Source organism: Ranitomeya imitator, chromosome 5 (genome assembly GCF_032444005.1).
Source record: "Ranitomeya imitator isolate aRanImi1 chromosome 5, aRanImi1.pri, whole genome shotgun sequence".
NCBI lineage: Eukaryota > Metazoa > Chordata > Amphibia > Anura > Dendrobatidae > Ranitomeya > Ranitomeya imitator.
Window position 1 is genome coordinate 475747831 of NC_091286.1, and position 24400 is coordinate 475772230.

Here is a 24400-nt window from a genome sequence, read left to right on the forward strand (position 1 = left end):
TCATATCGCAATGGGAATGGAAAAATAAAAAAGTTATGACTTTTGGAATAAGGGGAGAAAAACTAAAGCGGAAAATTGCAAGGTCAATAAGGGGTTAATGGTCGCACAAGAAATTAAAAATGGTGAACTTTTAATGTCATATTATATAGTACAGAATTTCCTGTTTCATGGAGAGCGCAATTTCCACATAGGACTCATTCTCACGGGATTTGAGTTGTGTTTGTAATGGAAAATAGCATGTGTTCACTGTTGGGAATACATCATTACCTGAACACCAGTGTTGTTCTGAAGAACACAGCTGGCAACAATGTGTTAGAAACAATGGAACATCACAGTCACAACTGTCCCATATACTGTACAAGCATAAGGACCAAGCATGAGATAATATAAAATAATAAAAAAACAATATCACCTGAAACATATCATATGTTACACTTGTACAAAAAATACAACAATAATACAAATTCACTACAGGCAGAAATCTGCCTTTTAATGTAAATAGGATGGGTTGTTTGGCTTTTGGGACCTGTGTGGGAGCAGCATACAGTATTACATGGTTCCTTTGAAGGGTGACCAGTTGTGAACCAATACAATGTGCTTAGTCACTCTGGGGGGATTTTAGTGACATGAGCAGCCATTAGGTTGATTGCTCTTCTTTGACAAAAAAATGTTGGTTATCAATCAAAGATGTTCATGACATTATTTTTAATGCTATTGTTTTCATTTTTTTTTTTTAATTTTCCCAGAGAACTTCTTTCAAGTACTGCTTTTTGTCAACAAATTATTCTTTAACTCCTTCAGGACATTTGACATACCTATACGTCATGGCCGGGCAGTGGTTCCCTACCAATGCTGTATAGGTACGTCATGGTGATTGTGCGTAGCACAGGGACTGACCCAATCAATTGCCGCTGGGAGCTCATAGTAGCAGAGCCCTAGTGTAACGATCCATGTTTGGATTTGTGGCAGATCTGGTTTCCCTCAGATTTAAACCTTTTTTCCTTTTCTGGTCATTGGAGGTCAATGCAGTTTTCTCCCCCGGTGGCCACTGGTTTTATTGCATTGCATTGCTGCTGGGTCAGCTGATGTTTGTGACCACTCCCACCATCCTTTATAAGGTCACCTGGTGCATCAGCTGACTGTTGGCTATACAGTTCCTTTCAGGAGTCCAATCTTGCAGTAGCAGCTCCCTGGTCTCAGCCAAGTCTGGTGTTTGGAGCTCAGTTGCTGTATTATCTTTGTTGTGGAGTTTGCAGCGGCGTGCACAAGCTAAGTTCTGAGTTTTGTTATTTTGTAGTTTGTGCATTCACCTTTTGGTATCGTGTTCCCCTCACTCTTATATTGTTTATTTGCTTTGTGGTGCTGTTTACACTGTACACCCCCTGGGGTGGGAGTTGGGGGTTTAGTACAGGGTTTAACAGGAGACAGGGACAGGTCGGTGACTTGAGCCTCCCTACCTTCAAGGGTACCCCCAAGGTAAGGAAAGACAGGGCTTCCCCTAGCCTGAGGGGCAGTTCAGGGGCCCAGATTCCTAATCTCCAGTCTTCCTATTTTTGTCTCGTGACATTATAACCAACCATTCCTTTTTTTTTCTGGTGAGCCATGGCCCAGATGCAGGTCTTTGCCCAATTGCTGCAGACTCTCACCGACGAGTGTAAGGTGCTGCGTGGTGAGGTGGTGCAGCAGCTGCAGCAATTGTTGGGGTTTTGGGCCTCGGCTCAGGTACAGGCTCCACCTGAACCCAAGATATCTCTCCCAGACAGGTTCTCTGGAGGGAGAGATACATTTTTGGTTTCTATGGAGGCCTGCAAGTTGTACTTCAGGCTCTGCCCTCGTTCATCATGGAGTTAGGAACAACGGGTGGGTATCATCGTTTCCCTTCTTAAGGGTGATCCCCAATCCTGGACCTTCTCCCTGCCAACCGGTTCACCATCCCTGCGGTCGGTGGATGAGTTTTTTTACGGCTCTGGCTCTGGTGTATGGTGATCCAGATGGCGTCTCCCTGGCGGAATCCCGACTTCGCAAGATCAAGCAGGGGGGTCGGCCGGCTGAGGAGTACTGTTCAGAGTTCAGGAGGTGGGCCACTGACACACAGTGGAATGACCTTGCCCTTAGGAGCCATTTTGTGCAGGGTTTGTCCCCTAGGTTGCAAGATACTCTGGTGCAGTACGCAGCCCCCAGGTCATTGGAGGCCGCCATGTCCCTTGCCATCCGGGTGGATAGACACTTGAGGGAGAGGCCCCCAAATGTGCCCCCTATAGTCCTTGGGAGGAGGACATACCTGGGCAGGTGGACGAACCCATGCTGTTGGGAGGAGTTGGTTCCCAGACTGGGTTTCCTGTGGTTCGCCGTGGAGTGGGGGCATGTTTCTAATGTGGGCAGACTGGTCATTTTATCAATGTCTGCCCAGCGCGTGCCAAAGTATCTCTGCACCATCTAAAGAATCACGTCCTCCTGGTCGTGTGGAGGGAGGCGACCAGGGTGTGTATATTTCCTCCATTTTTTCGTCTCAGTGTACCATACCTCCTGAGGTGGTTATTGGTGGGGTAACTGAGAATATTCCGGTGCTTGTGGACAGTGGAGCAGGAGTCAATTTGGTGGATGCTCATTTTGTCCAGACCCATGGCCTGATGAGTAGGACGCTAGCGAAACACTTAAGCGTCCGCTCAGCCAGGGAAGCACTACACAAGTTGTAGACAATATACATCTGCGTATAGGGACTCGTCATGAAGAGTCTTTATCATGCTACATCTTGGAGGGCATACCAACTCCCATGGTTTTAGGACTCCCTTGGTTGAAAAGACATAATCCGGTCATAGACTGGCGGTCCAGGGAAGTAGTCAGCTGGGGTCAGTCGTGTAAGGACTGCTGCCCGGGAGCTACGATCTCTGTCGTTCTTCTAAAACCTACCCCTTCCCCTGCAGTAGGGGCAGCAGAGGTGCTGCCAGGGACTAGGGGCAAGACTTTACCCTCACTACAGGTTAACCCGGTGGGTCAGAGACCTCTTAGGAGGAGGGGTCAGATGAGGGTGGTGGTTCCCTCAGAGCATTGTCGGGGTGGTAGTGAAGTGACACAGGGGGACACCTCTGTTGTCAATTCCTCAAAGAATTCTCTGTCCTGTGGCAAACGTTTGCATGGAAATAAACGTTCAGGTCTGCACCTGTGTGTGAATGAGTACGTATGGGTGTCCACCAAAAACATCAGGTGGAAGTGTGCAACTGGGACCTGGAGTTCCAGGGTGATTGGGCCGTATCGGGTGTCGGCCATTCTCAGCCCGGGGACTTTTCAGTTGGAGTTACCCCCAGTTATGCATGTACACAACTCATTCCGGAGCCTTCGTTGGTGGCATTTTCATCAGGTCGCACTTACCATAAACCTGAGTCAGGTGACTGCCGAGGTGAACTCTGGTGGATCGAGGCATCCTCACCGTAGGTAGGTCTGGTGAGGTCTGATGTTGAGTGTCCAGAGGCCACTCATTGAAAGGGGGGTACTGTCACGATCCATGTTTGGATCTGTGGCAGATCTGGTTTCCCTCAGATTTAAACCTTTTTTCCTTTTCTGGTCATTGGAGGTTAATGCAGTTTTCTCCCCTGGTGGCCGCTGGTGTTATTGCATTGCTGCTGGGTCAGCTGATGTTTGTGACCACTCCTACCATCCTTTATAAGGTCACCTGGTGCATCAGCTGACTGTTGGTTATACAGTTCCTTTCAGGAGTCCAACCTTGCAGTAGCAGTTCCCTGGTGTCAGCCAAGTCTGGTGTTTGGAGCTCAGGTGCTGTATTATCTTTGTTGTGGAGTTTGCAGTGGTGTGCACAAGCTAAGTTCTGAGTTTTGTTATTTTGTAGCTTGTGCATTCACCTTTTGGTATCGTATTCCCCTCACATATTGTTTATTTGCTTTGTGGTGCTGTTTACACTGTTCACCCCCTGTGGTGGGGGTTGGGGGTTTAGTACAGGGTTTAACAGGAGACAGAGACAGGTCCAGTGACTTGGGCCTCCCTACCTTCAAGGGTACCCCCAAGTTAAGAAAAGACAGGGCTTCCCCTAGCCTGAGGGGCAGTTCAGGGGCCCAGATTCCTAATCTCCAGTCTTCCTATTTTTGTCTTGCGACACCTAGCTATCACAGCCTGAACCAGTCCCTGCTCCCTAAATGACATGATTAGTGATAAGCGAGTATGCTCATTACTCGAGTTTCTCCTAGCATGCTCGGGTGGTCTCCGCGTATTTCAGCGTGCTCGGATATTTAGTTTGTCGACGCAGCTGCATGATTTGCGGCTGTTAGACATCCTGAATACATGTGGGGATTGCTTGTTTGTTAGGCAATCCCCATATGTATTCAAGCTATCTTGCAGCCACAATTCATGCAGCTGGGTCAGCATAAACTAAATCTCTGAGCACGCCCAGAATACTAGGAGACCACTCGAGCATGCTCAGAGAAACTTGAGTAATGATCATATTCGCTCATCACTAGCCGTGATCGATATTGATGGCAACATTTAGGAGGCAAGGATAGGGAAGAGGATTCCTCTCTCTTGCGATTGGCTCCCCAGTGATGTCTTCACGAGGGCCTGATGGTTGTTGAAAGTTGGACATGCGAGTGTCCTGCGTATTCCACTGTAGTAATGTTGTCTTTCTCATCCTGATTCTGCCCCTGAAGACAACAGATGCTCTATTTGAATATAGTTGTGCAGTTTTATATGTGAAAGTAACATGTCCAATGTAATGTATTATGGTGGTGTACGGTATACGAGTACTGTAGGTGTTAATTCATAATGTGAATATAGCAGTGGAAGGCCAAATGGAGCTCCCTGATTGACATTTCAACAACATCTGGAGCCTAATGCTGGGGCCAAGTACCACGGAGCGGGACTGGTCTTCTGATATCATAAGGTCGGAGGGCGTGGAATTACATGGGGATCAAGTGGTCGGTCCTGTGTGCACTGCCAGAGTCGACAACGGGATTGAGTGTCAAGACAAAATGAGTCTAGAACAAATGAGTGTCAAGACAAAAGATTGTACTAAGGAGAATTGCTGTGTCTTATCCCACTTGTGCCCACCTGATGAACTTGAACTGATTAGTAAAAGTTTGACTGTTGCAAATAACTTGGTGTCCCATGTATTGTGTGCAGGGGCTCCTGAGGATGGAAGCCTGGAGGCAGCAGAGGATTACGGCCTACAAATGAGTGTGATCATGGCCACCATAAGGGCATTACTGCCCTTACCGGTGTATGGGGCCTGGTGAGCAGAAGCAAGCCACCGGCTACCTGCACGGCAAAACCTTGAGAAAGGTTCTCACTTAGAAACCGATACAGCGCCATGTTTTGCCATTAAATAAAAAGCTTTTTTCACTTGAATGGTGTGCTGCCTCCAATCTTTGGACTTATATTGAAGGTTTGGTAATTACTTGGGGGCCTAGCACCTGGATGGCTTTTATCTGTGCTGTTTATTTTTTCTTTTTAGATAGATCACAAGCCCTCGACATATAATAAATTACCAAAGTGGGGTCCTGTTATGGCTGGCAATCAGGCAACACAGCGTGCAGTAATCAGCGCACATACAGAGATCTGGCAATAACCAAAAACAATAGGACGAGCTCTGAGACGTGGAATCTCTGTAGACTGCAGTACCTGATCTATCCTCACACAACTATAAGCAGCAGTGGATTGCGCCTAACAACTACCTATGCAACTCGGCACTGCCTGAGGAGCTGACTAGCCTGAAGATAGAAATACAAGCCTGACTTACCTCAGAGAAATACCCCAAAGGAATAGGCAGCCCCCCACATATAATGACTGTTAGCAAGATGAAAAGACAAACGTAGGAATGAAATAGATTCAGCAAAGTGAGGCCCGATATTCTAGACAGAGCGAGGATAGCAAAGAGAACTATGCAGTCTACAAAAAACCCTAAAACGAAAACCACGCAAAGGGGCAAAAGACCCACCGTGCCGAACTAACAGCACGGCGGTGCACCCCTCTGCTTCTCAGAGCTTCCAGCAAAAGACAATAGCAAGCTGGACAGAAAAAAACAGAAAACAAACTAGAAGCACTTATCTAGCAGAGCAGCAGGCCCAAGGAAAGATGCAGTAGCTCAGATCCAACACTGGAACATAGACAAGGAGCAAGGAAGACAGACTCAGGTGGAGCTAAATAGCAAGGCAGCCAACGAGCTCACCAAAACACCTGAGGGAGGAAGCCCAGAGACTGCAATACCACTTGTGACCACAGAAGTGAACTCAGCCACAGAATTCACAACAGTACCCCCCCCTTGAGGAGGGGTCACCGAACCCTCACCAGAACCCCCAGGCCGACCAGGATGAGCCACATGAAAGGCACGAACAAGATCTGGGGCATGGACATCAGAGGCAAAAACCCAGGAATTATCTTCCTGAGCATAACCCTTCCATTTGACCAGATACTGGAGTTTCCGTCTAGAGACACGAGAATCCAAAATCTTCTCCACAATATACTCCAATTCCCCCTCCACCAAAACAGGGGCAGGAGGCTCCACAGATGGAACCATAGGTGCCACGTATCTCCTCAACAATGACCTATGGAATACATTATGTATGGAAAAGGAGTCTGGGAGGGTCAGACGAAAAGACACCGGATTGAGAATCTCAGAAATCCTATACGGACCAATAAAACGAGGTTTAAATTTAGGAGAGGAAACCTTCATAGGAATATGACGAGAAGATAACCAAACCAAATCCCCAACACGAAGTCGGGGTCCCACACGGCGTCTGCGATTAGCAAAAAGCTGAGCCTTCTCCTGGGACAAGGTCAAATTGTCCACTACCTGAGTCCAGATCTGCTGCAACCTGTCCACCACAGAATTCACACCAGGACAGTCCGAAGACTCAACCTGTCCTGAAGAGAAACGAGGATGGAACCCAGAATTGCAGAAAAATGGAGAGACCAAGGTAGCCGAGCTGGCCCGATTATTAAGGGCGAACTCAGCCAACGGCAAAAATGACACCCAATCATCCTGGTCAGCGGAAACAAAACATCTCAGATATGTTTCCAAGGTCTGATTGGTTCGTTCGGTCTGGCCATTAGTCTGAGGATGGAAGGCCGAGGAGAAAGATAGGTCAATGCCCATCCTACCACAAAAGGCTCGCCAGAACCTCGAGACAAACTGGGAACCTCTGTCAGAAACAATATTCTCAGGAATGCCATGTAAACGAACCACATGCTGGAAGAACAAAGGCACCAAATCAGAGGAGGAAGGCAATTTAACCAAGGGCACCAGATGGACCATTTTAGAAAAGCGATCACAGACCACCCAAATGACCGACATTTTTTGAGAAACGGGAAGGTCAGAAATGAAATCCATCGAAATATGTGTCCAAGGCCTCTTCGGGACCGGCAAGGGCAAAAGCAACCCACTGGCACGTGAACAGCAGGGCTTAGCCCTAGCACAAATTCCACAGGACTGCACAAAAGCACGCACATCCCGTGACAGAGATGGCCACCAGAAGGATCTAGCAACCAACTCCCTGGTACCAAAGATTCCTGGATGACCGGCCAGCACCGAACAATGAAGTTCAGAGATAACTTTACTAGTCCACCTATCAGGGACGAACAGTTTCTCAGCCGGACAACGATCAGGTTTATTAGCCTGAAATTTCTGCAACACTCTCCGCAAATCAGGGGAGATGGCAGACACAATGACTCCTTCCTTGAGGATACTCGCCGGCTCAGATAACCCCGGAGAGTCGGGCACAAAACTCCTAGACAGAGCATCCGCCTTCACATTTTTAGAGCCCGGAAGGTATGAAATCACAAAATCAAAACGAGCAAAAAATAACGACCAACGGGCCTGTCTAGGATTCAAGCGCTTGGCAGACTCGAGATAAGTCAAGTTCTTATGATCAGTCAATACCACCACGCGATGCTTAGCACCCTCAAGCCAATGACGCCACTCCTCGAATGCCCACTTCATGGCCAGCAACTCTCGGTTGCCCACATCATAATTACGCTCAGCAGCAGAAAATTTCCTGGAAAAGAAAGCACATGGTTTGAACACTGAGCAACCAGAACCTCTCTGTGACAAAACCGCCCCTGCACCAATCTCAGAAGCATCAACCTCGACCTGGAACGGAAGAGAAACATCAGGTTGACACAACACAGGGGCACAGCAAAAACGACGCTTCAACTCCTGAAAAGCTTCCACGGCAGCAGAAGACCAATTAACCAAATCAGCACCCTTCTTGGTCAAATCGGTCAATGGTCTGGCAATGCTAGAAAAATTACAGATGAAGCGACGATAAAAATTAGCAAAGCCCAGGAATTTCTGCAGACTTTTTAGAGATGTCGGCTGAGTCCAATCCTGGATGGCCTGAACCTTAACCGGATCCATCTCGATAGTAGAAGGGGAAAAGATGAACCCCAAAAATGAAACTTTCTGCACACCGAAGAGACACTTTGATCCCTTCACGAACAAGGAATTAGCACGCAGTACCTGGAAAACCATTCTGACTTGCTTCACATGAGACTCCCAATCATCTGAGAAGATCAAAATGTCATCCAAGTAAACAATCAAGAATTTATCCAGATACTCACGGAAAATGTCATGCATAAAAGACTGAAAAACAGATGGAGCATTGGCAAGTCCGAACGGCATCACCAGATACTCAAAATGACCCTCGGGCGTATTAAATGCCGTTTTCCATTCATCTCCCTGCCTGATTCTCACCAGATTATACGCACCACGAAGATCAATCTTAGTAAACCAACTAGCCCCCTTAATCCGAGCAAACAAGTCAGAAATCAATGGCAAGGGATACTGAAACTTAACAGTGATCTTATTAAGAAGGCGGTAATCAATACACGGTCTTAGCGAACCATCCTTCTTGGCTACAAAAAAGAACCCTGCTCCCAATGGTGACGACGATGGGCGAATATGTCCCTTCTCCAGGGACTCCTTCACATAACTGCGCATAGCGGTGTGTTCAGGTACGGACAAATTAAATAAACGACCCTTAGGGAATTTACTACCAGGAATCAAATCGATAGCACAATCACAATTCCTATGCGGAGGTAGGGCATCAGACTTGGACTCTTCAAATACATCCTGAAAGTCCGACAAGAACTCTGGGATGTCAGAAGGAATGGATGACGAAATAGACAAAAATGGAACATCACCATGTACTCCCTGACAACCCCAGCTGGTTACCGACATAGAGTTCCAATCCAATACTGGATTATGGGTTTGTAGCCATGGCAACCCCAACACGACCACATCATGCAAATTATGCAGTACCAGAAAGCGAATAACTTCCTGATGTGCAGGAGCCATGCACATGGTCAGCTGGGCCCAGTACTGAGGCTTATTCTTGGCCAAAGGTGTAGCATCAATTCCTCTCAACGGAATAGGACACCGCAAAGGCTCCAAGAAAAATCCACAACGTTTAGCATAATCCAAATCCATCAGATTCAGGGCAGCGCCTGAATCCACAAACGCCATGACAGAATACGATGACAAAGAGCACATTAAGGTAATGGACAAAAGGAATTTGGACTGTACAGTACCAATAACGGCAGAGCTATCGAACCGCCTAGTGCGTTTAGGACAATTAGAAATAGCATGAGTAGAATCACCACAATAGAAACACAGTCTGTTCAGACGTCTGTGTTCTTGCCGTTCTACTTTAGTCATAGTCCTGTCGCACTGCATAGGCTCAGGTTTACTCTCAGGCAGTACCGCCAGATGGTGCACAGATTTACGCTCGCGCAAGCGACGACCGATCTGAATGGCCAAGGACATAGACTCATTCAAACCAGCAGGCATAGGAAATCCCACCATTACATCCTTAAGAGCTTCAGAGAGACCCTTTCTGAACAAAGCCGCTAGTGCAGATTCATTCCACAGAGTGAGTACTGACCATTTCCTAAATTTCTGACAATATACTTCTACATCATCCTGACCCTGGCATAAAGCCAGCAGATTTTTCTCAGCCTGATCCACTGAATTAGGCTCATCGTAAAGCAATCCGAGCGCCAGGAAAAATGCATCAACATTACTCAATGCAGAATCTCCTGGTGCAAGAGAAAACGCCCAGTCCTGTGGGTCGCCGCGCAAAAAAGAAATAATAATCAAAACCTGTTGAATAGGATTACCAGAAGAATGAGGTTTCAAGGCCAAAAATAGCTTACAATTATTTCTGAAGCTCAGGAACTTAGTTCTGTCACCAAAAAACAAATCAGGAATCGGAATTCTTGGTTCTAGCATCGATTTCTGATCAATAGTATCTTGAATCTTTTGTACATTTACAACGAGATTATCCATTGAGGAGCACAGAGCCTGAATATCCATGTCCACAGCTGTGTCCTGAAGCACTCTAATGTCTAGGGGAAAAAAAGACTGAAGACAGAGCTAAGAAAAAAAAATGATGTCAGGATTTCTTTTTTCCCTCTATTGGGAATCATTGGTGTGGCTCCTTGTACTGTTATGGCTGGCAATCAGGCAACACAGTGTGCAGTAATCAGCGCACATACAGAGATCTGGCAATAACCAAAAACAATAGGACGAGCTCTGAGACGTGGAATCTCTGTAGACTGCAGTACCTGATCTATCCTCACACAACTATAAGCAGCAGTGGATTGCGCCTAACAACTACCTATGCAACTCGGCACTGCCTGAGGAGCTGACTAGCCTGAAGATAGAAATACAAGCCTGACTTACCTCAGAGAAATACCCCAAAGGAATAGGCAGCCCCCCACATATAATGACTGTTAGCAAGATGAAAAGACAAACGTAGGAATGAAATAGATTCAGCAAAGTGAGGCCCGATATTCTAGACAGAGCGAGGATAGCAAAGAGAACTATGCAGTCTACAAAAAACCCTAAAACGAAAACCACGCAAAGGGGCAAAAGACCCACCGTGCCGAACTAACAGCACGGCGGTGCACCCCTCTGCTTCTCAGAGCTTCCAGCAAAAGACAATAGCAAGCTGGACAGAAAAAAACAGAAAACAAACTAGAAGCACTTATCTAGCAGAGCAGCAGGCCCAAGGAAAGATGCAGTAGCTCAGATCCAACACTGGAACATAGACAAGGAGCAAGGAAGACAGACTCAGGTGGAGCTAAATAGCAAGGCAGCCAACGAGCTCACCAAAACACCTGAGGGAGGAAGCCCAGAGACTGCAATACCACTTGTGACCACAGAAGTGAACTCAGCCACAGAATTCACAACAGGGTCCTCCGTATTTTTTAATAACCAGCACAGGTAAAGCAGACACCTGTGAGCCGATATTAACATCCTGGGAAGGTCCTGGTTATTGAGCCCTTCCCAGCCTAAAAATACCAGCCTGTAGGTGCTCGAGAAGTGGCGCTTCACATTAGATGCGCCAATTCTGGTGCTTTGCCTAGCTCTTCCCGATTGCCTTGGAGCGGCGCAATTGGGGGCAATGGTAGTTGGGGTTGATGTCAGCTGTGATTTGTCAAGAACACAGCTGGCATCAGGCTCTGGGGTGAGTAACGGAGAGGTGTCTAACAGGTATAATGCATTGCAGTGCTGGTGCATTGCAATGCATTTTACAAGCGATCAGACTAATACAAGTTAAAACACCTTACAGAGACTAAGCAAAAAAGTAAAGTAAAAAAAAGGATAAAAGAATTGTAACTATTTTTTAAAAATCACAAAATAAAAAGCAAAAAACTATATTTTATCAATGAATACACTTTTTTAACCCCTTCCTGACCTTTGATGCCACGTAGGCGTCATGAAAGTCGGTGCCAATCCGACCTGTGATGCCTATGTGGCGTCATGGAGGGATCGCGTCCCTGCAGATCGGGTGAAAGGGTTAACTCCAATTTCACCTGATCTGCAGAGACAGGGGGAGTGGTACTTCAGCCCAGGGGGGGTGGCTTCACCCCCCTGTGGCTACGATCGCTCTGATTGGCTGTTGAAAGTGAAACTGCCAATCAGAGCGATTTGTAATATTTCACCTATGAAAACTGGTGAAATATTACAATCCAGCCATGGCCGATGCTGCAATATCATCAGCCATGGCTGAGACCGCGATCTGACCCCCCCCCACCGACTGAGAGCAGCGATCTGCCGCCGCTGTCAGTCTTTCCTCCCCTCCGTTCGGTGCTCTGCTGCCCTCCGCTGCTTTCCTCTCCCCTCCTCTCCCCTCTGGTGGCCCCCCCCCCACTGTCCGATCCCACCCCCTGTACCGCTGGAGTCCCGGGAGTTCCATCAGGCATCTTCGATGGGCGCCGCCATATTCCAAAATGGCGGGCGCATGCACAGTGTGCCAGCCGAATCTGCCGGCCGACAGATTCGTTACAGGTACATTTTGATCACTGTGATATAACCTATCACAGTGATCAAAATAAAAAAAATAGTAAATAAAGCCCGCCTTATCACCCCCATAGGTAGGAAAAACAATGAAATAAATAAAATATATTTATTTTTATTTTTCCACAAGGGTTAGGGTTAGAATTAGGGTTAGGGCTAGGGTTAGGGCTATGTGCACACGGTGCGGATTTGGCTGCGGATCCGCAGCGGATTGGCCGCTGAGGATTCGTGGCAGTTTTCCATCACATTTACAGTACCATGTAAACCTATGGAAAACCAAATCTGCTGTGCCCATGGTGCGGAAAATACCATGCGGAAATGCTGCGTTGTATTTTCCGCAATATGTCAATTCTTTGCGCGGATTCCGCAATGTTTTACACCTTCTCCTCAATAGGAATCCGCAGGTGAAATCCGCACAAAAAACACTGGAACTCCGCAGTAAATCTGCAAGTAAAACTCAGTGCGTTTTACCTGCGGATTTTTCAAAAACGGTGTGGAAAAATCCGCACAGGAATCCACAACGTGGGCACATAGCCTTAGGGTTAGGGCTGGAACTAGAGTTAGGGTTGGAATTAGGGTTAAGATTAGGGTTAGGGGTGTGTTGAGGTTAGGGTTAGGCTTGTGGTTAGGGTAATGTTTAGAGGTGGGATTAGGGTTGGTTGTGTGTTGGGGTTAGGGTTGGGATTAGGGTTAGGGTTGGGATTAGGGTTAGGGGTGTGTTGGGGTTAGGGTTGTGATTAGGGGTGTGTTGAGGTTAGGGTTGTGATTATGGTTATGGTTAGAGTTGGGATTAGAGTTAGGGATGTGTTGGGGTTAGTGTTGGAGTTAGAATTGAGGGGTTTCCACTGTTTAGGCACCCCAGGGGGTCTCCAATCACGACATGGCGCCACCATTGATTCCAGCCAATCGTGCATTCAAAACGTCAAATGGTGCTCCCTCCCTTCCGAGCCCCGATGTGTGCCCAAACAGTGGTTTATCAGCGTACTCAGGAAAAATTTTACAACAATATTGGGGGTCTAATTTCTCCTGTTACCCTTGGAAAAATAAAAAAATGGGGGGCTAAAAATATATTTGTGGGGAAAAAAAGATTTTTTTATTTTCACGGCTCTGCGTTATAAAATTCTGCGAAGCACTTGGGGGTTTAAAGTGCTCAACACAAATCTAAATAAGTTCCTTGGGGGGTCTAGTTTCCAAAATGGGGTCACTTGTGGGGGGTTTCTACTGTTTAGGCACACCAGGGGCTCTGCAAACGCAACGTGACGCCCGCAGACCATTCCATCAAAGTCTGCATTTCAAAACATCACTACTTTCTTTCCAAGCCCTGACGTGTGCCCAAACAGTGGTTTACCCCCACATATGGGGTATCAGCGTATTCAGAACAAACTGGACAACAACTATTGGGGTTCAGATTCTCGTGTTACCCTTTTGAAAATAAAAAATTGCGGGCTAAAAAATCATTTTTGAGGAAAAAAAATTATTTTTTATTTTCATGGCTCTGCGTTATAAACTTTTGTGAAGCACTTGGGGGTTCAAAGTGCTCACTACACATCTAGATAAGTTCCTTGGGGGTCTAGTTTCCAAAATGGGGTCACTTGTGGGGGTTTCTACTGTTTAGGCACATCAGGGGCTCTGCAAACGTAACATGACGCCCGCAGACCATTCCATCAAAGTCTGCATTCCAAAACAGCACTATTTCCCTTCCAAGCTCTGCCATGCGCCCAAATAGTGGTTTACCCCCACATATGAGTTATAAGCGTACTCAGGACAAACTGGACAACAACTTTTGGGGTCCAATTTCTCCTGTTACCCTTGTGAAAAAAAAAATTGTGGGCTAAAAAATAATTTTTGAGGAAAGAAAAATGATTTTTTATTTTCATAGCTCTGCGTTATAAACTTCTGTGAAGCACTTGGGGGTTCAAAGTGCTCATCACACATCTAGATGAGTTTTTGGGGGGTCTAGTTTCCAAATTGGTGTCACTTGTGGGGGATTTCAAATGTTTAGGAACACAGGGGCTCTCCAAACGCGACATGGTGACCGCTAACGATTGGCGCTAATTTTTCATTAAAAAAGTCAAATGGCGTTCCTTCCCTTCCGATCCTTGCCGTGTGCCCAAACAGTGGTTTATCCCCACATGTGAGGTATCGGTGTACTCAGGAGAAATTGCCCAACACATTTTATGATCCAATATATCCTGTAGCCCATGAGAAAATGAAAAAATTGAGGCTAAAGGAATTTTTTTGTGAAAAAAAGTACTTTTTCATTTTTACGGATCAATTTGTGAAGCATCTGGGGGTTCAAAGTGCTCACTATGCATCTAGATAAGTTCCTTGGGGCGTCTAGTTTCCAAAATGGGGTCACTTGTGCAGGAGCTCCAATGTTTAGGCACACAGGGGCTCTCCAAACACGACATGGTGTCCCCTAACAACTGGAGCTAATTTTTCATTCAAAAAGCCAAATGGTGCTCCTTCCCTTCCGAGCCTTGCCGTGTGCCCAAACAGTGGTTTACCCCCACATATGAGGTATCGGTGTACTCAGGAGAAATTGCCCAACAGATTTTAGGATCCATTTTATCCTGTTACCCATGTGATAACAAAAAATTGAGGCTAAAACAATTTTTTGTGAAAAAAAGTACTTTTTCATATTTACGGATCAATTTGTGAAGCACCTGGGGGTTCAAAGTGCTCACTATGCATCTAGATAAGTTCCTTGGGGGGTCTAGTTTCCAAAATGGGGTCACTTGTGAGGAAGCTCCAATCTTTAGGCACACAGGGGCTCTCCAAATGTGACATAGTGTCCACTAAAGATTGGAGCCAATTTTTCATTCAAAAAGTAAAATGGCGCTCCTTCCCTTCCGAGCCCTGTGATTTCCCCCCCACATATGGGGTATCGGCGTACTCAGGACAAATTGTACAACAACTTTCGAGGTCCAAGTTATCCTTTTACCCTTGGGAAAATAAAAAAATTGCTGCTAAAAGTTCATTTTTGTGACTAAAAAGTTAAATGTTAATGTTTTCCTTCCATGTTGCTTCTGCTGCTGTGAAGCACCTGAAGGGTTAATAAACTTCTTGAATGTGGTTTTGAGGGTTGCAGTTTTTAGAATGGTGTCACTTTTGGGTATTTTCAGCCATATAGACCCCTCAAAGTGACTTCAAATGCAAGGTGGTCCCTTAAAAAAATGGTATTGTAAATTTTGCTGTAAAAATGAGAAATCGCTGGTCAAATTTTAACCCTTATAACTTCCTAGCAAAAAAAAATTTAGTTTCAAAATTTATGCTGATGTAAAGTAGACATGTGGGACATGTTATTTATTAACTATTTTGTGTCACATAACTCTCTGATTTAACAGAATAAAAACTCAAAATGTGATATAATTGCAAAAAATGGCCACGTCATTAAGGTCAAAATAGGCTGGGTCATGAAGGGGTTAAAGTACACATATTTAGTATCTCCTCATCCGGAATGACCTGATATATAAAACTGTCACACTATTTAACCCCTTCAGGGGACACAGTAAAAAAATAATGTAGCTAAAAAACTAGGCTTTTTCAACATGCCACCAAAAAAGTGTCATAAGACACGATCAAAAAGTCAAATGTGCATAAAAATGTTATAGTTGAAAGTGTCACCTTGTCACACAAAAAAACAAGCCACCATACAGCTACGTCAAGAAGATGTCCTGGAAGATTCTGGAGTTGGCGGCACAATTGTCTGACTTGAACCGCATTGAAAATCTTTGGTGGGATTTAAAGAAGGTTTTTCCAGCATTCAACCCCCAAAATATTAGTAAACATTAAGCCATTGCCCATGAGGAATGGACTAAGATTTCTCAAGAATGCTGCTAGAATCTGGTGTCTACCTATGCATCACATTTGAAACAGGTCATAAAGCCAATGAGGGTGCTCTACTAAGTGCTAAAAATGCTCATCATAGAAGAGATGAATAATTCTCAGACTGATTGAATGATCATTAAAAATGGCACTTTGTATTGAATTTGGAGAAACCACTTGTTACATTAGTTTTTTTGAGCTGTTTAAATTGATTTAGTTTAATTGGTTTAGTGCAAACAGCGATAGTGCTAGATGTTCTGGTCATCCAGTGAACTCCAGGCACTGACACTGCTGTTGCAGATTTGCAGCATGGAACGCATCAGCTGAAGCCTGCAGCATCAATTAAGAAAGTAATTGCAAGTACATAGTGAGCTTCTAGTGCTACCTTTATAAAACTCTATGTAATCCCCCTTTCTTAGCGCCTCATCACACATGGAGCTTCACTCTTTCCTGTTGTCAACGCCAGGGAAGTAAAAGTTGGAGGCTGAATGGACCCCTTTTTCAATGCACTCAGCAACTCCTTCATGAAGTAAATGTATGCATATATGCAAATTTTAGGAAAGTCGTCACGCAAGGTGTAGGAAAGGCTAAGTGCAACACGAAGGGATAAGAGAAAGGGAACCAAACACTAGCGAAGGAGGAAGTGGAGACCCATATAAGCCCTTCATTGGGAAGGACAGGATAAGCGCTAATCAATCCTCACTACCACTAAAGACAGCTGGAATAGACAAAGGGAACACTTAGCTTTAGTAGAGTCAGAGGGAAACACAGACGTCCTCCAGCAAAACCAAGGAGGAAGATAGCTGACTACTATAGCTCCAAGCCACAACAGAGAACTGGAAATAGAAATATCAACCGCAACTTCCAGCAGCAAACTGGAAGTTATAAACACCCTGATCCAGGTGTGTCAACTAGAGTCGGGGAAGGTTGCCACTGAGTCTAAAGAGTCAGAAGGCCCAGGAAGAAGTCTTCAAAGCAAACTGCTGAGACCTTCTGCAGTCAGATGTTGAGCGACGGTCTGCGGCCTCTGACAGCTGTGTAAGCCGAAGATAAAAATTATCCATTGTGACAAGCCACCTCTGGGTTGGTTACTAACTGTTATTTTTAAGAACAGTTGATATTGGTGGGGCCAGCCTACATTAGTCTTATGTGTATGGTGGCCTTAAGATGACGTGAACATCATTATTTTTTAAAGTACTTCCCATTTTATAGCAATACTTGGAGGATCGGTCTTCCTTTGTTCACTATAACAATGCCCCTCATTGTCATATACCATATATGTAATTGACTTGCAAAGTCTATTTTGTAAGAATTGAATGAGATATCAAAACAAATAATATTTTGGAATGAATTGTAGTTTTTATCGCACACCTGTTAAAGGGAACCTGACACGTAAAAAAATGCTATAATCCTGCAGATATGATTTTAATTTGCAGGTTAATAGCGTTCTGCCCGATGCCCGCACTTAGAGCCCCACTGCCGGGAGGAAATAAACTTCATCCAATTCGGCAGCATTCAGGGTTTAGTCTTCGGGGTGGTGCTGGCATGGGTTCAGTCAGCGCTCTGTGTATAGAGAGCGGCAGCTATAACCATGCCACCGACACTGACTGACAGCAGCCTCTAATGCTGAGCTGCAGTCAGTCACTGCCATTGGTGCAATTACAGCCGCCACTCTCTATACACAGAGTGGTGACTGAACCTGAGCTGGCGCCACCCCCTTCACTGAAACCCAAGAGTTAACAGGAAAAATAAAGTTAATTTCCTCCCTGCACCGGGGGGAAGGGGGGGGGGGGAGGGGGCAGGTCGTGGGCGCCAGGCAGATTTCAGAACGCTATTAACTTGCAGATTAACCCCATATTTGCAGGTTAATAGCATTTTTTCACGTGACAGGTTCCCTTTAACTGCAGATAACAGAGGTATTAGTATTTTGGTGGGGCAAATAAGACTAAATGTTTCATTTCAGCTTGGAGTAATCTCTCAAAACAGCACAACTAGGAAAAATGAATGCAACTCTGGTGTAATATGAAATATTTAAGAGCCGCTCAGAAAAAAAATCATGTAGTAACAACAAGAATATTTTATTAGATTTAATATAAGATGGATCATTACAATAAATGTACATTTTAAAAAGTAACAGTATATTAGTTATATAACAAGAGCACAAAGTAATGTAAAAATATAGTTATTGTATTATTTACAGTCATTTTGAGTGTGAACTTTGCAACTGAATGGACATTTTTATCCACAAATTTTTGAACAGTTCATTTGGTGAGATACAGAGCTGAAAAATGTGGTATAAAGAAGGCCTAACATTGTAAATGTCAAGGAGCAAGGGATTGGCTTTCCACAAATCTTAACATTCAATATTAAAATCAAGGACCATAATTACAGTACATAATTAAGCACAGAGTCTTAAGGCCCCGTCACACTTAGCGACGCTGCAGCGATACCGACAACGATCCGGATCGCTGCAGCGTCGCTGTTTAGTCGCTGGAGAGCTGTCACACAGACCGCTCTCCAGCGACCAGCAATGCCGGTAACCAGGGTAAACATCGGGTAACTAAGCGCAGGGCCGCGCTTAGTAACCCGATGTTTACCCTGGTTACCATCCTAAAAGTAAAAAAAACAAACAGTACATACTTACCTACCGCTGTCTGTCCTCCAGCGCTGTGCTCTGCACTCCTCCTGTACTGTCTGTGTGAGCACAGCGGCCGGAAAGCAGAGCGGTGACGTCACCGCTCTGCTTTCCGGCTGACCGACGCGCACAGCCAGAGCAGGAGGAGTGCAGAGCACAGCGCTGGAGGACAGACAGCGGTAGGTAAGTATGTACTGTTTGTTTTTTTTACTTTTAGGATGGTAACCAGGGTAAACATCGGGTTACTAAGCGCGGCCCTGCGCTTAGTTACCCGATGTTTACCCTGGTTACCAGTGAAGACATCGCTGAATCGGTGTCACACACGCCGATTCAGCGATGTCTGCGGGGAGTCCAGCGACGAAATAAAGTTCTGGACTTTCTTCCCCGACCAGCGACATCACAGCAGGGGCCTGATCGCTGCTGCCTGTCACACTGGACGATATCGTAGATTGTAGATTGTGAGCCCTCGCGGGCAGGGTCCTCTCTCCTCCTGTACCAGTTGTGACTTGTATTTTTCAAGATTATTGTACTTGTTTTATTATGTATACCCCTCCTCACATGTAAAGCGCCATGGAATAAATGGCGCTATAATAATAAATAATAATAATAATAATAATAATAATATCGCTAGCGAGGACGCTGCAACGTCACGGATCGCTAGCGATATTGTCTAGTGTGACGGTACCTTTAGTGGTTAACTTAAAGGGAACCTGTCAGCAGGATTGTGCTCAGTAACCTACACACAGTGTCAGGTTGGCGCCGTTATACTGATTACAATGATACCTTGGTTGATAAAATCCATCTTATGGTTGTACCTTTAACTTTATTTTCAGTTTTTTTTAATGAGGGATTAAGTGCACAGTAACCATGGGACTATGCGGTATGTTCTGTATGTGATGGTATTCATTATGCAAACTAGGGGGCAGGTCAGCGAGGGATCAGTAACCTGTCAGCAGGCTGCATTATGAATATATAATCAGAGCACCACATACACCAGCCCCGCCTTAGGGCACGAGAATCTCATTAACACAAAACTGAAAATAAAGGTGAAAGCACAGCAATAAGTTGGATTTCATCAACCAAGGCATCATTTTAAATAACGGCGCCGATCTGACACTGTGTGTAGGTTACTGTGCACAATCCTGCTGACAGGTTCCCTTTAAAACAAATGCAAACAGAACTTATTCTAGGATTCTGTCTAGGAATTTATCAAAATAGATCAGCAAAAAGAAACACAACAACGTTTCCTAAAATATTTTTTAGAAGAAAGGTTTTTTGCTAATCACCAAGTTAGCACATCTCCCGTGCACAATTTGCAATGTACACTGTTGGAATTCTGCTACTGAAAGCAAATATGGAGGGGAAGTAGAACAAACTTAACAGCAGGTAAATCCATGAAGCATCTAATAACTATGTAGAAAGGTTGTAAAGGGAGAGGGAGCAGGGGGAGCTGTGACTGCGCCTATTGTGATTGGTGGATCCCATGTTATCGGCTGTGTATAGAGGCGTCACCTGCCTCTGCTGATAAGGAAACTGCTGTAAACTCTTCTTGAAAGGACAGCAAGTGTGAGGCCAAAACAAGGTGTGAGAGATTGAAAGATTACTAATTTTGTTCTTTAACAAAGTTCTGCTGAAATTTAAAAAAAAAATACATGTAACACAAAAGCCTGATTTAAATAATAGGCTTCTTTTTGATGCATTCCTTTTAAATTGTAATATACAGTATGAAAAATAACACATTATACCTATAGAAAGTGACTGTACAGTTCCGTGAAGTCAGTGCAGTTGATGTCATTCCATCCATTACAGTGAATGTGTATAGTATAGTATAGTAGAATGTCTGTCAATGAATGCAGTCCATTGTTATTTGTTCAGTCACAGGGCCTGGTACCATTTGTATCTCACACACATACTGAGTAGTTTTTATATCTCATTTCCATTGGAAATCACAAAGCATTGTATAAATGAGACAAAGGGCAACAAACATCTAAACCTTTCACTAAAGTGGCGTATCCAGGGGGGGGCAGCCGGGGCATGTGCCCCGGGCGCAGCCGACAGGGGGGCGCCAGCGGGCCGCCTGATGATGCGGCGGTCCAAGGAGGCTCGGGTGGGACTGCACTTGTCCCGCAGCTGAGCAGAGCCCCTCCACCGCAGAGAGCCGCACACCACAGCTATTGCTTGTGCAGCTCTGTGCTCACAGGACCTGTGATGAGGTCACGGGGGGGAGGAGTCAGGAGACACATGATGAAGGGCTTCTGTGTAGTGCAGGACTCTGCTGATTGTCATGGTGCTCGGTGCTGGACGAGGGTAAGGGTCAGGAGTGGTTTGTGTGGATGTAGCAGAGCCATGTGTGTACTAGGTGTACAGAGCGGAAGCCGTGTCTGCAAGGTGTACGGAGCGGAGCCGTGTCTGTGTACAGAGCGGAGCCGTGTGTGTACGGAGCGGAGCCGTGTGTGTGTACGGAGCAGAGCCGTGTGTGTGTGTACGGAGCGGAGCCGTGTGTGTACGGAGCGGAGCCATGTGTGTACGGAGCGGAGCCGTGTGTGTTTACGGAGCGGAGCCGTGTGTGTGTACGGAGCGGAGCCATGTGTGTACGGAGCAGAGCTGTGTGTGTGTACGGAGCGGAGCCATGTGTGTACGGAGCAGAGCTGTGTGTGTGTACGGAGCAGAGCCGTGTGTGTGTGTACGGAGCGGGGCCATGTGTGTACGGAGCAGAGCTGTGTGTGTGTACGGAGCAGAGCCGTGTGTGTGTGTACGGAGCGGAGCCATGTGTGTACGGAGCGGAGCCATATGTGTACGGAGCGGAGCCGTGTGTGTGTACGGAGCGGAGCCGTGTGTGTGTGTACGGAGCGGAGCCGTGTGTGTGTGTACGGAGCGGAGCCGTGTGTGTGTGTACGGAGCGGAGCCGTGTGTGTGTGTACGGAGCGGAGCCGTGTGTGTGTGTACGGAGCGGAGCCGTGTGTGTGTGTGTACGGAGCGGAGCCGTGTGTGTGTGTACGAGGTGTACAGAGCTGAACTGCGTGTGTGCAAGGTGTACATAGCGGAGCCGTGTGTGTACGAGGTGTACATAGCGGAGTCGTGTGTGTACGAGGTGTACGGTGCGGAGCCGTGTGTGCAAGGTGTACGGAGCTGAGCCGTGTGTATACGAGGTGTATGGAGTGGAGCCACGTGTGTACGGAGCGGAGCCGTGTGTGCAAGGTGTACGGAGCTCAGCCACGTGTGTAGGAGTAACTAGGTGTGGCCATTACATTACTGTACTCAGTGTGTGTGTGTGTGTTTGTGCGTGCATGCGTAGCGCTGCGGGTGAATGTGCAGAGACGTAAATGGTTTTGTGTGTGTACGGAGAGGAGAGGCGAGGGCAATGATGGGACTGACGGGGAGAGGGCAATAATTGGGATGGAGGGGGAGGAGGAAATGATGGATGTGGTGGAATGGGCAATAATGAGGGGGGGGAGAAATGATGGAGGTGGTAGAATGGACAAGGATGGTGATGGTGGAAAGGACAATGATGATGGTGGTGGAAAGGGCAAAGATGGAGATGGTGGGGGAAAAGAAAATGATGGATATGGTAGAAAAGGCAAAGGAGGAAATGATGGAGGTGGTGGAATGGGAAATTATGGGGTGGTGGGGGAGAAAGCAATTATAGTGGTGGTGGAGAAAGTAAAGATGGAGGTGGTGAAGAGAGCAATGATGGGGTGGGGTAGAGGAAAATAATGGGCATATATGAGGAAACAGTTCAGGAGAATGGGGGGCATATCTGAGGAAACAGTATGGGGGATGGGTGCAGACAGTATGAGGAGCGAACGGGGGAATGTATGTGGACACAGTATGAGTAGCAATGTGAAAAATGTATGTGGACAGAGTACGGGGAGTGAGGGTGATGGGATGTGTGCAGACACAATATAGGGAGTCAGGTGAGCAGGCAGTATAGAAAGCGAGGGGGTAAATATATGAGGAGACAGTTTGGTGAACAGGAGGGATGTGAGAGGAGACAGTATGAGGAGGGAAGGGAATAGTGTGAGGAGACAGTATGCGGGAGAAAAGTGAGTGGGCACAGAATAGAAACTGAGCAGTAGGGGTGTAGAATGAGGGGACAGTGTAAGGGCACAGCCAGCAGAGGACGGTATACCAAGGAGGGGGGAGTGTAATCAGAGTACAGTACAAATACTGGGCCCTATAGAGGGGGACACAGTGTGAGAAGGACAGTGTGAAGAGGGGACCGGTATGGAAAGGAGAGGTTAGGCCATGTTCACACAGTGCGTTTTTTACTGCGGAACCGCAGCGGTATTGCCGCTGCGGTTCCGCAGCTGTTTTCCATGCAGGGTACATAACAATGTAACCCTATGGAAAACAGTCACTGCTGTGCACATGATCCGGAATTTCGTGTAAAAAGCCGCGCAGAATAGCTGCGGGAAAAAAGAAGGAGCATGTCAATTCTTTTTTCTGAACCGCAGCGGTTCTGCACCCATAGACCTCCATTGTGAGGTCAAAATCGCAGTAAAACCCGCAGATCAAAAATATATCTGCGGGTTTTACTGCGATTTGATGTGCAGAACCGCTGCAGCAGGAAGTGCGGGGGAGCGGGCGGAAGTGCGTGGGCGGAGTGTGGCTGCCCCCCCGTGCTCCGATCCCGCCCCCCCGTGCTCCGATGCCCCCCCCCCCGTGCCCTAATCTCCCCCCCTTATACTTACCCGGCGTCCCGGTGTCCGTCCGGCCGTCTTCTCCCTGGGCGCCGCCATCTTGCAAAATGGCGGGCGCATGCGTAGTGCGCCCGCCGAATCTGCCGGCCGGCAGATTCGCTCCAAAGTGCATTTTGATCACTGAGATATAACCTATCTCAGTGATCAAAATTAAAAAAATAGTAAATGACACCCCCCCCACTTTGTCACCCCCATTGGTAGGGACAATAAAAAAATTAAGAATTTTTTTTTTTTTTTTCACTAAGGTTAGAATAGGGGTAGGGTTAGGGGTAGGGTTAGGGTTAGGGGTAGGGTTAGGGGTAGGGTTAGGGTTAGGGTTAGGGGTAGGGTTAGGGGTAGGGTTAGGGTTAGGGGTAGGGGTAGGGTTAGGGGTAGGGTTAGGGGTAGGGTTAGGGTTAGGGTTAGGGGTAGGGTTAGGGTTAGGGGTAGGGTTAGGGGTAGGGTTAGGGTATTTTCAGCCATTTTAGCCCTAAAAAGCTTCCCAGGAAACACACAGTCTCTGCATAGAAAACAGGATCAAAAAACGCCTCAAAAAACGCATCAAAAACGCATCAAAAACGGACCAAAAAAAGGACCTGCGTTTTCTGCCAAGAGCTGCAGTTTTTAAAAAAACTGTCCTGAAAAAAAAAGGATGGAAATCCTGAACGTGTGAACATACCCTTAGAGTGAAGAGTATGTACCATAAGAGGGACAGTGTGGGGGTCATATTTTGGGCAGACAATATAGTGAGGGGCAATTTTTTATTCAGGAGCATTATAATGACACTTGTATCTTTAAGGGCGTCATGTGGAGATTTTCTGCAAAAGAGCGGACAAGATGGAAGTCTGCAGAGACGGCTGTGGATGAGAAAACTCATCATGGGGTCTGGACAAGATGAAGAAAAGAAGTAGAACGACTCCAGAGATGACGACATCTATAAGGTACCTGGATGTA